The following is a 17,036-nucleotide window of genomic DNA, read 5'->3' as shown; positions in this document are numbered from 1 at the left end:
TCTCATTCATAAATATGTAGCTTCTGGAGAGAGAATACCCCATGAGGCAGTATGATATACAACTTCTTTAGAAAAAAAAACACACACAGCGAAACACACTCAGTAAAGATCTAAATAAAATAAGATATTTTATTTGTGTAAAAATTATTTTATATTTATAACTGATGAAGCTTGGATGTGGGGAAAATAAATAAATATATATTTCTGTATAAATAAATAGATTATATATTTAATATGTATTTATATTGACAGAAATATATATTCTCTATATATACAATAAGTCTTCGACAGTCTTAATACAGTGGTAGTGGCGATAGTGACTCTAAAGACTATTAAAAACAATTGATGATGATTTCTTAATACTTAAGTTTATTTTATTGCTGTGAATCTCTGCATTTATTATTTTATGTTTTTCCTCTATGATTTCATTAAGATGCTTTTAAAAACTGCCTGCCTGTAGACGGAGAACTTCATGCTTGCCAGAGGTCATTACTCTTGTTCATATTTTTTTAATTGAAAAAAATGATTTTTAATTGGGATTGCTTAAAGTTGTATTATTTAATTTTCATGATTTCATCAGAGACCCTTGCTTTGGAGGTGAAATCAATAACCCTGATTACACAGTCAGGAATGGATTCAACCAAAAAATATAAAATTGCTGCAGAGAGGGAGAGATCACAATTCACATATTTTCTTAGAGCCTCGTATTATAATTGTTCTATTTTATTATCAGTTATTGCTGTTAATCTCTTACTGTGCGTACTTTTGTCATGGATACATATAGAATAAAATACAGTACAGCATGGTGCAAAAGTAGGTTTGCAGGTGTGAATACAAGAAACACAGTGTTTATTCTTACACCATTATCTAGTAATTATTGTCTTACTTTCTGTACAAAAAACGGTAAAGCTACTTTTACCCCTCCCTGTGTATACACGGTTTGGTTCTATCTGTGCTCTTACACACCCACTGGGAAACTTGGAACACCTCCACCGCAGATAACTGGAGAATACCGTATGTGCCTATGATCGAAATCGAGTTTATAAATAAGGTACAGTAAGAGATTAACAACAATAATTGATAATAAAATAGAAAAATTATAACAATATAGTGTCATAAAAGTTCTGTGAATGTGGTCACTCATTTCAGGGGATCCCTTGCTGAAGTCTCATTGTAGGCTCAATGCTTTCTGGCACGTGGTGTTCTCAGTAGGAACACATTTTCTGTGTGTGTCTTGCACTGCAAAATTTAATGTGCTTTCCATCTTATCAACACGGGCTATAACTTTTGCATTTTGAGGTGCAACAGCAAAACAAGCACACATTTCTTTCTTCCTTCTTCACAGTTTCAAGGGTAGAAGATCCATTCTTCCCATAGATCTTAGGCAGCGCATTGTACACCTTTTATTCACTTATGAAGACAAGAACTTTCATCTTTTCACTGGAAGGAAGCACTTCACAGCGTCTCTTTGTCATATCCAAATTGCCGGCATTGCTATGTTTACATTTTGAGGCCATTATAAAGTAAATTAAGGATGACCTGAACTCAATCCCTGTGACATGGCGACAGCGGACCTGATAACGAATATGGCTACTCAGTGACTAATGGGTTGGGAGTGAAAGATGTCACCATGCTACTCAGGAACGCATGCAATTGAAAACTTACAAATTGTGTATTTCTGGAATTTTGCACTTCATATTTTCACACTGTGTCTGACCCCCATGGAACCAACACCATGGAACGCAAAATCTCAGATAAGAGGGGACCCACTGCCATTCTTTCAGAGAAAAATAAAATTATTCAGAGACTCTTGCCGTAATGCAGGTAAGAGATGAGGTATTGATAAGTAGTTAAAAGGTGGGCATATTTTAAAAGTAGCGTCAAAAAGGTCCTCTGACAAATTGGATGTGGGGTCTGCTGGGAAAAATGAGTCAAAGGTGGTTCCAGTTTTATAGCGTGACTCACCTGAAGGATGGAACTGACACCCGTGAAGTGTTAAAGGCTTCCTGTGGAGCAGGTTGAGGAATATCAGAAATTCAGTCTTAGCTGTGTTGAGTATATCAGGCAGGGCTCTCCGGAGAAACAGAACCACCTGCAAGTTGGCCCCTAGAATTTGAAATGAGGAAATCATTGACAGTCTTCACTGAAGAAGTTTCAATGGAGGGCTAAGGGCACATGCCTGATCAGACTGAATTTAAGGCGTGCTGGAAGAAGACGAAGAAGGGCAGCAATTGCTCTTCCTATTTTAATCCTTTTCGCCAGGCAATTTTCTTTCAGTTATTATTATTTTTCTTTTTAAAGAACCGACTTTTGGTCTTGTTGTCATGAAAGTCTATCATTGTTTTTCAAAAAAAATATTAAATTTTTCTGTCTTCTTCCTTTGGCCCTACTTTGTTGTTTTCTAACCCTTTCAGTTAAGTGTTTAAATGTGCATTAAAAATTAGATATACTTGAATCTTGAAATTTATCTCCAAGTACATTTTTCTTACATCCCACAAGTTTGCTATATAGCTCCGTCATAGGTATCCATCTCTAGATACTTAGTAAGTGTGTGTGTGATTTCTGACCTAATGCACACTTTATTTTGGAATATATTTTTAGTCCCCGATAACATGATACGTGTGCATGTGCATTTATGTGTACACCTCAGAATTTTCAAATCTGTATCGTGGCCAGAACACATAATCTCTATTGTACTGAATCTTCCAAATTTGCTCGAATTTTCAAGTGAAAGTAACTTGCTATTGAGGTTGGGTGACGTTTTAGACAACTTCTAGTCCATTTTCATCCATGCGTCGATGACCTATCAGAGGAGAAGGAAAACTTGCCAAGACCGCAGTGTGGGGGACAGAACTGAGGCCAGAACGCCTGAGATGTCCTTTCTTCTCTGATGATTAGTTGAGAACACTTCACACATACATCCGGTAAGCTAGAAGCCATAAAAAACGAGATGCACACATGTGAAAGATCATTTACACGAAACCAAAAAAAGTCAGTTCTTTCAAATCTTTCAGGTTACAGGTAATTTTCCGGAGAAATTATCCTTTTAATTTCTTAAATTATATTATCTAAAAAAAAGTGTGAAATATATGTTGGCAAGTTTAGTCTCTCTATCTCAAACACTGTTTCTTGTTATTTATTATACAGGGTGGGGCAAAAGTTGGTGTACAGTTCTTCACATGGAAAATAATACAATAATTAATAACTAATAATAGAAGAATAAACTATGTTTCGTGTACTCACACTGTAAACCTACTTTTGTCCTTCCCTGTGTATCGAGGCTTATGTATTTAATATACCTACACATAATGATTTCATAAAATATCTTTGACTTTTAAAATGAGCTCCACTTTCAATATCTTAGGATTGTTCTTGAACAACATTATCTCGCCTCTTCGGATTTCAGTTACAGATGCATTAAGCTTACACACGTTTTTCTATAGCATCCAGTTATCTGGCACTGAGACAGGCTGACCGAACGACTGCAGTTACTTTTTTCTCTTCTGAACAGCAAGGTTTTCAATCTGAAAATTAATCTGGCACAGTGACTCATTTAAAAATCTTTATGTAAGGGCTCTCTCTATATTTCATTAAAGGGTCCTAGAAACATTCATTGTATTTCATCTATTTAAAACTCTTCTAATTTATTCTCAACATCTACAATTATACGTAGTTTGTCTTTTATATGAAAGGGCTTGAACGTTGTGAACCAATGTTCTCTGAAAGTGATTAATCATTTACTAAAGATGATTGCCATTAAATGAAGGTTTGTTAAGATTATACAAAGATGGTAAATCTTCTTTTATATTTCTTATTTATGGGCACAGGGCTCTGAAAATATAGTTCCCATAATACACCTTCCCCATGATAAATATGGAGATCCCACCACTGTGCTAAACAAGGATCTTTGCATAAACAAAACTCCACTGTACGATCTTGTTATTGAAATACTGTATTATGTATCTGAAGATATTTTAATTTGATCGGACTTGAACTGTTGGAAATATGGCTGCCAAAGTTTAGCAAATAAACCCCAGTCTCAAGCTGCCCTTTCGTTACAATTTCTATGGTCTTCTTCTTCCTTTCTTCTTCTTCTTCTTCTTCTTCTTCTTCTTCTTCTTCTTCTTCTTCTTCTTCTTCTTCTCCTTCTCCTTCTCCTTCTCCTTCTCCTTCTCCTTCTCCTTCTCCTTCTTCTTCCTCTTCTTCCTCTTCTTCTTTCTTCTTCTTCTTCTTCTTCTTCTTCTTCTTCTTCTTCTTCTTCTCCTTCTTCTTCTTCTTCTTCTTCTTCTCCTTCTTCTTCTTCTTCTCCTTCTTCTTCCTTCTTCTTCTTCTTCTTCTTCTTCTTCTTCTTCTTCTTCTTCTTCTTCTTCTTCTTCTTCTCATCATCATCATTATTATTATTATTATTATTTCTTCTTTCTTCTTTCTCCTCCCCCTCCCCCTCCTCCTCCTTCTCTTTCTTCTTCTTATCAGTTTACATGGTGAGAAATTTCAGGGATCTCCACAGGGGGAGATACTTATATACAGATGAATCTGGGCATTTTCCTTTGTTTAAACTGTCCTCATTCTTATTTCTGAAAGATTAATCTGCTTTTATTATCTTTGCTATTTAAGTAAAAATCAAGATGTACATTCAGAAATCTAAGCAACAGTTTTTGAGATATCATTTCTACATTCATTTTACATTTATTTACTTCATGACCGTGATCATCCTGTATATCCTTCATTAATATATATATATATATTTTCCTACCAACACTTATCAGCTTGACATCTTTAACATCTGTGCCTGTTGTCATGACAAATTCAGCAAGATGTTTTCTATTTCCACGTGAAAAAAGAAAATGTCAAACAAATCATTAAATTCATCTAGAACCAAATGTGCAGCAGCTTCCACTAAAATGTATATTTTCTTAATCTTCTCTATCTGCTGCAAAGTTTTTAAGGGTTTCTTGACAGCAGGAACTGGTTTTCATCTGCTGAGTTCCTTTGTATTATATATATATTGACACCAGTAACACGGATAACTTTCTTTTGCTGGGATTACAGAATTTAAATGACAGCACTTCTTCAGTGTTTTTGCTCCTTATTATCTCAATGCTAAATGTTCAAAACTCACACTCATGCGTTTGTGGTCGGATTAAATTGGCTTATCCATGTAAAGGTCCTAATGCAGTCTGTGGTACAATGTAAATACTCTAACACTTTTAGTGATAATGCCTTAAACGAAGACAATAGTAAGACGGTGATGATGAGGATGATGATGTTGATGAGGATGATGATGATGATGATGATGATGACGTTGGCCTTAGCTCTATCAATGCTAACAAAACGACTGGAGCTTTACATTTTCCAGATTTACTTTCAAGTCCTGGTCATGAAGCAGAGATACTCCCCTAAAGATGCTCCTTTGGTTACTTAGTCTTTGGTGGCAGCTTCTGCTCCATTAACATCTTGTCGGCTCTCAGCTGGTGATGGTGCCGCACTGCGGGACAGTTGTGCCCTCACACAGGCCCCCCAAACCTCCTCACAGCTGGTGCTTGTTACCTGGATGGTTCTTTTTCATGACTGTCTCTTCTTGTTTTCCTGCCTTTTGTCCCCAGTGAATATCAGGATCATTTGTATCTCATAAAATAAGCTGCATAAAAGCAAATACACTTGAAAACAGAAGTGTATTTCTGCTGCCAAATATGGAGGAAACACAAGTTAAGTATTTCATTGGTATACTGAAAGAATTTTCTTATCAGTAAACGAAGGCAGCAGGTTTATTTGATTCAAGAGGCAAAGTGGTAAACATGAAGGATAACATGGCTTCTGTCTTTGTTCATATTGGCTTATACATGTAAATAGTGCATTGAAGGATCATGAAGAAAATGTGCCCAGTTCATCAGAAAGACCGGAGTCCAGACCTGGCTCTTGAACCTTTAGGGCAAGTACTGCTTTAAGCCATGGTTCCTTGTCTTGAAAATGGATAATACCTACCTTACAGACAATACCTACCTCGTGGAGTTGTGTGTGAGGATTAAAGGCAAGGTGAAATACTGTATGCCTTTTTAAACGTTCTAATTTTCTGTTCCCATACTTAGGACTTTGGATGTATCTCAAACATTTTATGTTAAAACTTTCCTGATTTTATGCTGTTATTGCATTTTTTCTGGGGTCCATCATGCTCCCATAGCTCCTTCTGTCTTATAACAGTTTTCTGGTTGCATTTACTTGCCCTCAAAGAGGCTGGTCCGGAGTCACACCTGATAATGGTGCCCTCAGGCTCCTCCAGTTCGGCGCTACTGGGGATTTTCTGTAACTGGTTGCTGAGTCACTCAAGGACTCAACTCAGTCCCGACCATGAAGATGTGTCTCTGTCCTCCTGTCCCTTGAGCACCCACTTCCAAATAAGTTATAGTCCCAAGAAGTCGTCAGTACCCTGTATCTTCCGGCCTTAATTCAGAAGTTGGGGAGGTCCAACCAGCCGAAGTTTTAGACAATGAATGCAGATCAAATTGCACACTTTCTGGGAAACACTAGTTCTCAATACCTTCTCCATATCCTAATCACAGAGGGCTCATGACTTTAAGATGCTACACATTCCTTTATAATTCTGTTTAGCCTCTTATCCATGAAGGCATTGATCTACTTCATGAGCATTGTTATAACTTCTAATGTTTTCTTCTCAACGACACATCTAGGTATTACTTAAGGTTCTGACATGCGAATCTGACTTCAATTCTCATTGAATTCTGCTCAATGAAAGTAAGAACAGCTTTTTAAAAATTGTATATATATAATACACACACACACACACACACACACACACACACACACACACACACACTTTTTCTCCCAGTGGCAATCCTTACAATTCAAGAACATTTTTCTACATGAGCGGCTTCACTAACAGATACCACGGAGTGCAGTTTCTCAGCAGTTTAGATAGACAATTGGCGACACCACTTGGTATCGCCGTGAGGATGGAAGTATGTTTCATTCATTTCTGCTTCCCCAGCACTTAGTGCAAGGCCCTGCAGATAGAAGGGATTTAATAAATTGCTGTCATTCCCCAGCAAGCCATTTCCTTCTAAATCCATTGTGTATCCCCGTTGGGTCCTGTCTAACCTACATGGGCCAGAGACGATGGCCTACATATTTTGTAGCTTAAATTACTAGTACTCGAGCGAGGGAACCAAAGCAGAATCATTCTCACTGGGGTCTATATGAGGAAGGGGGGGGGAAAGATAGCAGTGTTCACGATTCTTTCATTTTGTATTCTCACATCTAGGTAAGGAAGTCATATGCCCAAAATGGCCAAAGAGGGTGTGATAGTACATAGACTCAATTTGGGGTGAAATAATATGGGGCATTAAAGGCTATGAACAACCAGAAAACATACACTTAGCCTAGAAGGTGCAGTTGTACCTCAGGTCCTATTGATTATTGGTAATTAAATAATGCAGGGTCATGGTTTCCAGACATTCTGATTTTTGCCAGATAGTCAAGATTTTAATGTACAATATCCTGCTTTTGAAATACTAGCAGCGAATTTATATTTAAAATACTGACCAAGCCAACATTGCATGGGTCAAAGCAATGAATCTGCTGGCAGTCATTTTTAGGACTAAACATCAACCTTTATTCTTGACATTATTCTGAATTAGAAAAATACATTCAGAAAATCACTCTTTAATGGCACTTTAAAAGGATTTTGTACAATGGAGTCAAGGTTTTAGATATATTATGAAATGCTCTAATTGAATTACAAAGCAAAAATAAAACTCTAAATGGTGTATCTTCAGGATTGAGAATCAATGTTTTCCTGTGCTCTTATATTATATTTGAACTTTAAACGTAGCCACCATTAATCCACCAACTATCTCTAACCACAGCCATACCACTTATACATTTAAAATCTGGTGTAATTTTCTTAAAAAAATGAGAGACTATTTGGCCTATTTACTCCATAGTGTTGAGGTGAGACTAGATCAGGGAACTAAGAGTAGTCTTAAAAAAAAAAAGTAGTCTCAAAGGAATTACTTTATATATATGTATGTGTATATATATGATAATTACCCTGGCTGGTTTGGCTCAGTGGATTGAGCGTCGGCCTGCGAGCTAAGTGTCGCTGGTTCGATCTTCCAGTCAGGGCACATCAGAGAAGGAAAACTCTGATTCCAAAAAACCTCCGCTGCCTTGCGGCATACCTCTTCAGGGGAAAGGCTAAGGGAGTAAACCCTGACAGAAAATCCGGAGCCGGAGTCCCTAAGGCGGTTTGACGTTGTAGTCAACACTGGCAACTCCTGCGGCGCACCTGAAGCCAAGCTGTATTGACTCCGTCTTTCCCTTGGACCCTTCAGCTGCGAAGAGAGGGGGGGTCTGCTGCATGGGCAACAGCAGACCCTCCATATCACCCTGCCCAGGCTCTGTAGCTTCAGCTTCACTGGAGAGGACACTCCAGCGTCATCGCAAGATGTCGATTCAACACGGGAGGAGACAGATACCGTGTCACTCCCGAGTCGGACTGCACAGCCATTCTCGGCGATGCTGATAGACTCTTAAGAAGCTACACCATCGTCTCTCGAGACGGACGGCTGCCGACGACGATATATGATAATATGTAAGTTGATGCCAGTTCGAAAGATAACTATTCATTTGTTGTATTCCAACTCGGGATACAAAATGAGATAAAACTGGCTCTACTCTTCCTATGAGGCCTAGTGCAAGATATCTTAATGACACCGATCTGTTATTTTCTTTAGCTGCAGAAATGCTACATGAAACCTATAAAACAAAGTAATTAGAAAGATTAACATCCCTAGCCAGCCCTGACCAGTGTGGCTCAGTTGGTTGGAGCGTCATCCCATAACCCAAAAGTCATGGGTTTGATTTCTAGTCAAGGGACATATGCCAGTTGCAGGTTTAATCCCCACCAGGGCGCGCATATGAGGAGGCAACCAGTAGATGTTTGTCTTCTCTCTCTCTCTTTCTTTCTCTCTCCCTCTCTCTCTCTCTCTCTCTCTCTCTCAAAGCAATGAAAAAATGTCCCCAGGTGAGGAATTACAAAAAAAACAAAAAAACCCATAGCCAAAATGTGTGGAAAAAAGAATTCATAAACCGGAAGACTAAGCAAAGAAGTCCAGCTTCCCAAACTGGTCAGCTCAAGGGGAAGGGTTGTCAGGTGTGTGAAGATTTAGATGGAACCTTGGTCTCATCATAAAGGTGTGGGCCCTCACCCCTGGTGAAACTCACTCGGGCAAAGACCTTGTTCATGAAAATGCATTGCAGCTGGAGAGTGTCAGAAAGTCAGCCGCCAGCCGAAGGCCAGACACAAAATTCAGTATGACCGTACAAACGGGCACCACCGCGGTAAGCAGACATGTGCACATGCCAGGTAATGTAATCAGAAGACGCAGCTTTTAGGGCCGCTGTACTTACCCCGCATAAATAGACAACATGCGCAGGCGAAATAGCAAACTATTACGAAGTGGAAAGGAAAAGCACGCGTGAAAAGAAGCAAATGGAACTGCAGGAAATGAACAATAAATATGGCAGCACTGAAATATTGGACTAAAAACTGGACAGAGAAGAGAAGGAAACTAGCGGAGTAAATGGCATATCCGAGGCAATTTTATAAAATTCAGTGCAGTGATAGAAAATACAGAAAACGTGCCTACGCTGTATCACACAGTAATACAAGTAATAATATTTGAAAAGATGTCTAGAGTAGATGAGAAAAAATAATAAAGCAGAAGTGATAAATTAAAAGATAATGGCTGAGAATTTTTTTAATTTAAAAAAATTATAAAGAAAACAAGCTACATGCTCAAGATGTGTAGAAAGTACCAAGAGTAAAAATCAGAATAAATCCACACAGAACCATGAGAGAATCTTACAGCATCCAGTAAAAACAGAAAGGTTACTTTGAAGTAACAACTCTGAGAATAACAACCCATTTTCAACTGTGTCATGCATTCCCAGTCCTTTGAAAGAAATTAAGTGACAACCTAAGATTCTAAATGAACCCTAATAAAAATAACCTTCATAATGAGAGTGAACTACAGATATCCTCAGACAAATGGCAACTAAGTGAGTTTTCAATTAACAGAAGGTCAATGTAGAAATTTTAATGATGTATTTTAGGCAGAAGAAAAGGAGTCTCAGAAGTAATAAAGAAATTCAAGAAATAAAGAACAACAAATAAAGAAGTTAATGTGTCCACAAACGTAAGTGCATATTGATTGTATAAATTATATTAATTATGTCTATTAGTGTTAAATGTGTAAAACAATAAAAAATAGTATATATCGCCAGACTAAAATTAACTTAGGAGGAATATAAAACATTCTAAGGTCTTATAATATCCAAGAACTTGGTCAAGTGGATTTTTGTTAACTTTACAAGTTGATAAGTTAGTTATCGTGGTAGCAGAATAATGGCAGCCCCTGAGAACATGCATGTCCTAATCCCAGAACCTGTGGATTTGTTACCTTACTTGGTAAAATTCTACACACAAGAAACAGTGTGATAAAGCCACTTAGCTTCCAAAACACCTACATGGCCTTTCAGGCGAAAGAAAGGATGATTCTGGAGGAAGAGTTGTGAGCCCAGAGGGTAAGCTGGAAATCACAGGCCTTGAAACCCAATGGAGTTTTCCAGGATAGTTTTTTCAATGACGCTTTATTCCTCCCCACCTTTTTTTCCATAGGAACCTCTGTAACACTTTTACTGTTGTATTTGAGGAGCAGATAACTTGTTTCTTTAGGAGAACAATTGTGTCCCAGAATGTATCACACCCAGGGTTTCACCTACACCCGATGTAGATTATACTGTGGATATGATTTGGGGACTTTCGAGCTGATGAGATTTTGGACTTTGAGTTCATGCTATTGGGACCTGTTGGGGACCTTAAGATGGGGTGAACATAGTTTTCACACGGGCAGATCTGAGTCTTTGCGAGCCAGGAGGTAGAAGGTGGTAAGCTGTACAACGGCCCTCCCCCTACAAAAATATCAGCATTTGAATCCCCAATATTACGTCACATGGCAAAATGACTTTGCAAATGTAATTAAGGGCAAGAACCTTGAGGCAGAGAGATTATCCAGGATTACCCAAGTGAGCCCGATGTAGTGGAGAACGCTTCCCAGCTGTGATTCAAGGGAGAGCTCTGATGATCGAAGCGGGGTCAGAGACGTGCCAACCCCGCTGCTCTTGCTGGCTTCCAAGGGGCAGTAAGAGTGCCAGGAGCCAAGGGCTTCTGCAGACTGTGAAAGGCGAGAAAGCAGATTGGGCCGGGAGCCCGCCAGGAGGAATGAACGGCGCCCTGCTGAGAGCTTGGGCTGAGCCCAGGGAGGCCCATGGCGGGTTTATGATCTACTAGACTACAGTGATTTGTTACAGAAGCAACAGGAAATTAAGACAATTATGCACATGGTGATTTTAAGGTTAGCCCATAAAACAAGCCATGTATAACTTCAAAAATAGAATAAGGGAATCCAGATTGGTGAAGCAAAGATAGCTAAGAACATTTTTTTTTTTAATGGTGGTTAAAAGAAATAGAATGTGTGAGACAAATACAAAAAAAAAAAATGGGTCTCTTACTTTCAAATGTATCATTAATTGCATTAAACGAAAATGAGCAATTTCTTCAATTTAAATAAAAATGATAAATCAAGAATGGTTAAAACAATTATAGCATAAGGTACAGCTTTCATGTCACTGGTATTTTCATGAAATAATTTTTCAATATTTTTTCAGTTTTCTGTACCTTTGTCTTTAGGACACAAACGATCGTTATGACTAAAGGGGGTCTCTTCATAATGTTGACATGTTCGTTTTGCCAGGAATATGTTAATTCTAAATTTGAATTCAGCTGATACAGTCTCAAAATAAACAAAAAGAAAATGCCAGAATTAGTAGAGAAATTTTAAAAGAGTCGATTTTAACACACTTTTCTGAATAATTTGTAGAAAAACTAGTAAAGATGCACTGATTAGACAAGAATTAGAAAACTTGACTCAAAGAACATGCATCTAAGGCTGAAATCAACTATAACAGATTACCTATTTTTTCAAGGGCAGAAGAGAAATAAGAAAATATAGATTTATTCACATATGGGCAATTGACTTATGACTAATTTCCCGCTGTGAAGTCATGAGGGAAAGAACAGGCTCTTCAGTCAACTTTGCTGAGAAATTTGGTTAAACATGTGGAGGAAAATGAAATTGTACCTCAATGTTTCATATGCACAAGTAGTAATTCCAATTCAAATGAAACACAATAGTGAAAGGCAGGCTGGAATGCATTGTAAGAGACAACAGGAGAATATTGTGATGAATTAAGGGTGGGGAAGATGTTTTTAAAAAATTAAACCATTAACCATAAAGAAAAATATTGTTACATCTGATGGCAGTAAAATGAAGAACCTCCGTTCACGAAAATACATCAAAAAAGAGCGAAAAGAGAAGCCACAGACTGAGGTAATATATTTTTAAAATTTCAAATAAAAAAAAAAAGACTAGTACCAAAAATATATAAATAACTTTTACAAATCTACTAGGTGGAAGAGGGCAGAGGGAGAAGAGACAGAGGGACAAAGAGAGAGAACCTAATAAGAATATGGACAAAAACTTGAGATAATTCATTAAAAAATCCAATGAGTAAAAGAAAAAAAATGAAATTATTCTTAAATCCATTAACACTCAGGGAAATGTAAATTGGAAGAAAAACGAGACAGCTCTACACACCCATTAGTTAGCTCGCTACATTTAATATATATATATATGTGTGTGTGTGTCGGCAGCCGTCCGTCTCGAGAGACGATGGTGTAGCTTCTTAAGAGTCTATCTGCACCGCCGAGAATGGCTGTGCAGTCCGACTCGGGAGTGACACGGTATCTGTCTCCTCCCGTGTTGAATCGACATCTTGCGATGTCGCTGGAGTGTCCTCTCCAGTGAAGCTGAAGCTACAGAGCCTGGGCAGGGTGATATGGAGGGTCTGCTGTTGCCCATGCAGCAGACCCCCCCTCTCTTCGCAGCTGAAGGGTCCAAGGGAAAGACGGAGTCGATACAGCTTGGCTTCAGGTGCGCCGCAGGAGTTGCCGGTGTTGACTACAACGTCAAACCGCCTTAGGGACTCCGGCTCCGGATTTTCTGTCGGGGTTTACTCCCTTAGCCTTTCCCCTGAAGAGGTATGCCGCAAGGCAGCGGAGGTTTTTTGGAGTCAGAATTTTCCTTCTCTGTATATATATATAAACAAAAACTGATAAAAGCAACACTGCCAAGTGTTGTTGAAAAGGTAGAAAAAACACACGATTCCTCATAGACTGCAGGTAAGAATGCACATTTCTATGAGCACTTTGACAAACATTGTCGTCCTCCAGTTAAATTAAAGGTATGCACATTTGATTACCAATCAGTATCACTCCAAGTTCCATGCCTCCAGAAACTCATGCACGTTTATGTGGGACTACATTTGCAGAAGTGTTCATAAAAATATGATTTGTAAATATCATGAACTACCAATAAAATAAATGCTAGCTGTAGTGGCATTCTACATTTTGATGGTGACCCTACAGAATACTATGTAGCAGTAAACATGGATGTACTACCGCTATGTACAACAGCACAGATAAATTTTACCAATATAATATCCAGTGAAAAATTAAGACAGAAGAATGTATGCAGTTTTATTTCACTTATTTAAAGTTCAGTAATGGGAAAAAATGCAACTCTCTTGTATAGAAATGTAAATATAATTAGGGAAACTATAAAAGGAAATGGGGAAAAATGGTGCCATATAAGTCAGGATTCTGGGGAAAAGCCAGGTTTCCCAGAATGCTGTTTACAGTGTTTGGAATTTTTTTTGTTTTTGTTAAATTCTTGGTATAAACACCACACACTTTTTTTCTCTAAGTTTGTGTTATTCCAAATTTAATTTTCCCCCTGATTTTCTTGAATGAGGGAGCAATGAACTGGGTCAAATGGTGCCGAAAGAGTAGGATAAGGAGTCAGAACCTACAACCAGGTATGGTGATGTGGAAGTAACTCAACATGTGTCAGTGTAATTTGAGAAAAGGAACCATATTTTAAACTTACTCTATCATATTTTTAGTACACACTTTAGAGCAAAAGAGACCTGTTACAGATTCTAGTCACTGTTTCTTCCCCTTAGAATACTGTTGAATAAATTACTGAGCCTGCCTCTGTCTCAGTTTGCTTGTAAAGTGGAAGCGTCATATGTGTGTGACTCTGTCGTGAGAAGTAAACTGATGAAGCCAAAATAATTAATAACTCCTGACACATAGAAGATACTCAGTGTACATTGAATCCTCTATAATATGCTGAATATATTGCATATTTTCTTCCATCTTCAACATAAAAATGGCTACACAGAAAATTTATAATTTTGATGTTTTTCTTTAAACATATGTTGAGATGACAGCTGTCACAATACAATCTAAGAAAACTATTTCGAATGGCATTCAAGACAACTAAATGCTACTGGAGCCATCGTAGGGAAAATACCAAACGAACTTTTTGGCCAACCCAGTAGTAGCATCAGGAAGAATAGGGACTCTAACTCCCAGTTTCTGTGGAAGGAGTCCAAACTCCCATAATTGCCTCCTAGCAGACACAGCTGGTCTAAGTACAGTGACAAGGACCAACCTTTCGCAATTTTTTCACTTGCGCTCCCACCCCTCCCCCACCCCGCTCTGTCACAGCTTAAACGCACTGTCTTTGACCATTGTAAATAGTCACCTTGTGGGGCTGTTGTAACCAAGCGCCACAGACCAGGTGGCTTCAACAGCAGAAATGTCTTGTCTCACAGTCCTGAGGGCAAGAAGCCCAAACTCAAGGTGTCCGTGCGTCTGACTCCTTCTGAGGGCTACAAAGGACAGATGTGCTGCAGCCCTTGCTCGTGGTTCTGGTGTGGCCTTGCTTCTCTCTGTGACTCCGCGTCGCCTCCCCTCGAACACATGTTTCACTGTCTAACTCGCCCTTTTCTATAAGGGTACCAGTCGTACTGAAATACGTCCCACCCTAATGGCCTCAGTTATACTTGGTTCCCTTTGCAAAGACCCTGTTTCCAAATAACGTCACATTCTGAAGTACTGGAGCTTAGGACTTCAACATAAAATTGGGGGGGGGGTGTTGAGAAAATTCAGTCGATAGCACCCATCAATATGGTAACTGTCATGAATTAAATACTTTTTGAATATTTTTCCTTAAAATAGGAAAGCTGTACTTTTACCACTTTTAAAAATTACAATTATTTCTTACTGTTTTCAGAACAACACTTTGATGTGTGTGTGCGTGTGTGTATCTGTACGTGCGAAAGGGGAGCAGACCATAGAATCTCCTTACTCGACTGTACTTCTGAGTGGCTTCAATACATTTCTTCTTGTTGTTAATAAGGAAGCCACCCCCGGATGCTACTATAGCTTCCTTAATAGCAATGCTCTTGTTTTCAGAATCAATAATGTTGTTTTGAAGTTTTCGATACTCTTTTGATGAAACTAATCCTTGACACAAGACATTTTATCTTGATAGTGTCAGCACCCTGAATGTATTTTCCTTTTATTGGTGTGTTTTTTCTTTTATGGTATAGATTTACAGTTACAGACTCCGCAGCAGTCTCTGTAAAAGAAATAATGAAATAGAGAAAACCTTTCCATTGTACTTAGTTTTCGTTTCTGAATAATATCTGGCTTATATTTTGCAGGAATGAATTTTAGCTACCAAAGCCTTATTCTTCTGAAGTCGTATTAACACAACAGACAGTTTATTATTCCAACTGTTTTATTTAATATAGCAGGTGGCATTGTTACTGAAAATAAAACAAGTGCAAAAAATAATACAGAGCATCACAGGCACAGATTTATTTCTTGTAAGTTATCTGAAGAAATAAATTAAAGTCAAATTTACATGCTTATACTAAACATCTGTCAATTCAGCCTTCTGTTCACAGATTGGAATAAATGCTATTAATGGCTTAAATCAATTGGAGGGATTTTGCTAAATACTGGTTTCCCAAAATTTTGGGGGAGGTGACATATGTACATGCACAAAGATTATTCCAAACCTCAGAAATGTGTCACTTTAATAGTAGGAGTGTAATCCTTACAGAATACTATTTATATTCATTTCCAGCCTGGCGTTCCATTTACGCTTCCAAGCAGAGGTAAAAGGGTCTACTACTCCATGGGTGATGGAAGCCACTTATTCCCATTGTGTATAAGAGCTCTGGCGTTTATATTCATTCCAAAGCCCTATGGGTCAGAAAATTAGTCCCTCATTGATAAGTTGATCTGCAGTTTAGTGCTGATTAAGTTGCAAACTTAAATGGTAATTCATTTTGGTTTCATTTGAAATTAAAGGTAATGATTGAGCTAACCTAGTACACTGTGGGGTGTGTGTGTTTGTGTGTGTGTGTGTGTGTGTGTGTGTGTGTGTGTGTGAGAGAGAGAGAGAGAGAGAGAGAGAGAGAGAGAGAGAGAGAGAGAGAAAGAGAGAGAGATCTTAGGGAAGAGCAGAATAAAGTTGGCTAATATAAAGATGGTTGCCCCCAGGTGTGAGGCAGAAAATAAAAGATCCCGTTAGTCATAGGTCATAGGCAAGAGTGAGAGGTCTATCACAGTGGGAAAAAAAAGGGGGGAACACAATTAAAATTGTTGGACATACAACCCTAACCCTAAATATTCCTGTGAGCATGTATTATCACTTCCATTATAGAGAAAATAACTCCAAGTTTCCAGGAGATTAAATAATAAGTCCAAGTCTCCATAATTTATAAGTGGTGGTTAAAAGACTGAAATATAGATAGGATTGTATACGAATTGGGTCCAGGTTCAGATGCTATGACAAATACCAAGATATTCACAACTTTAAGTGAGATGGCAGTTTACATAATGGTCTGGATGTAGACGGCACAAAGCTAACTATGAGCGTCCCACGGTGTCAGGGACGCTTCTCCCCTGACGTGCCGCCTTCTCAAACGTGTCCTAAGTCTGTTTCTGAGTTTCAGATTTCTCCTTTTGTTCCATCCCT

This window comes from Furipterus horrens, unplaced genomic scaffold, assembly GCF_987537825.1.
Source record: "Furipterus horrens unplaced genomic scaffold, mFurHor1.1.pri manual_scaffold_17, whole genome shotgun sequence".
Lineage (NCBI taxonomy): Eukaryota > Metazoa > Chordata > Mammalia > Chiroptera > Furipteridae > Furipterus > Furipterus horrens.
The sequence above is the reverse complement of the archived record's forward strand: the minus strand, read 5'-3'. Positions refer to the sequence as shown.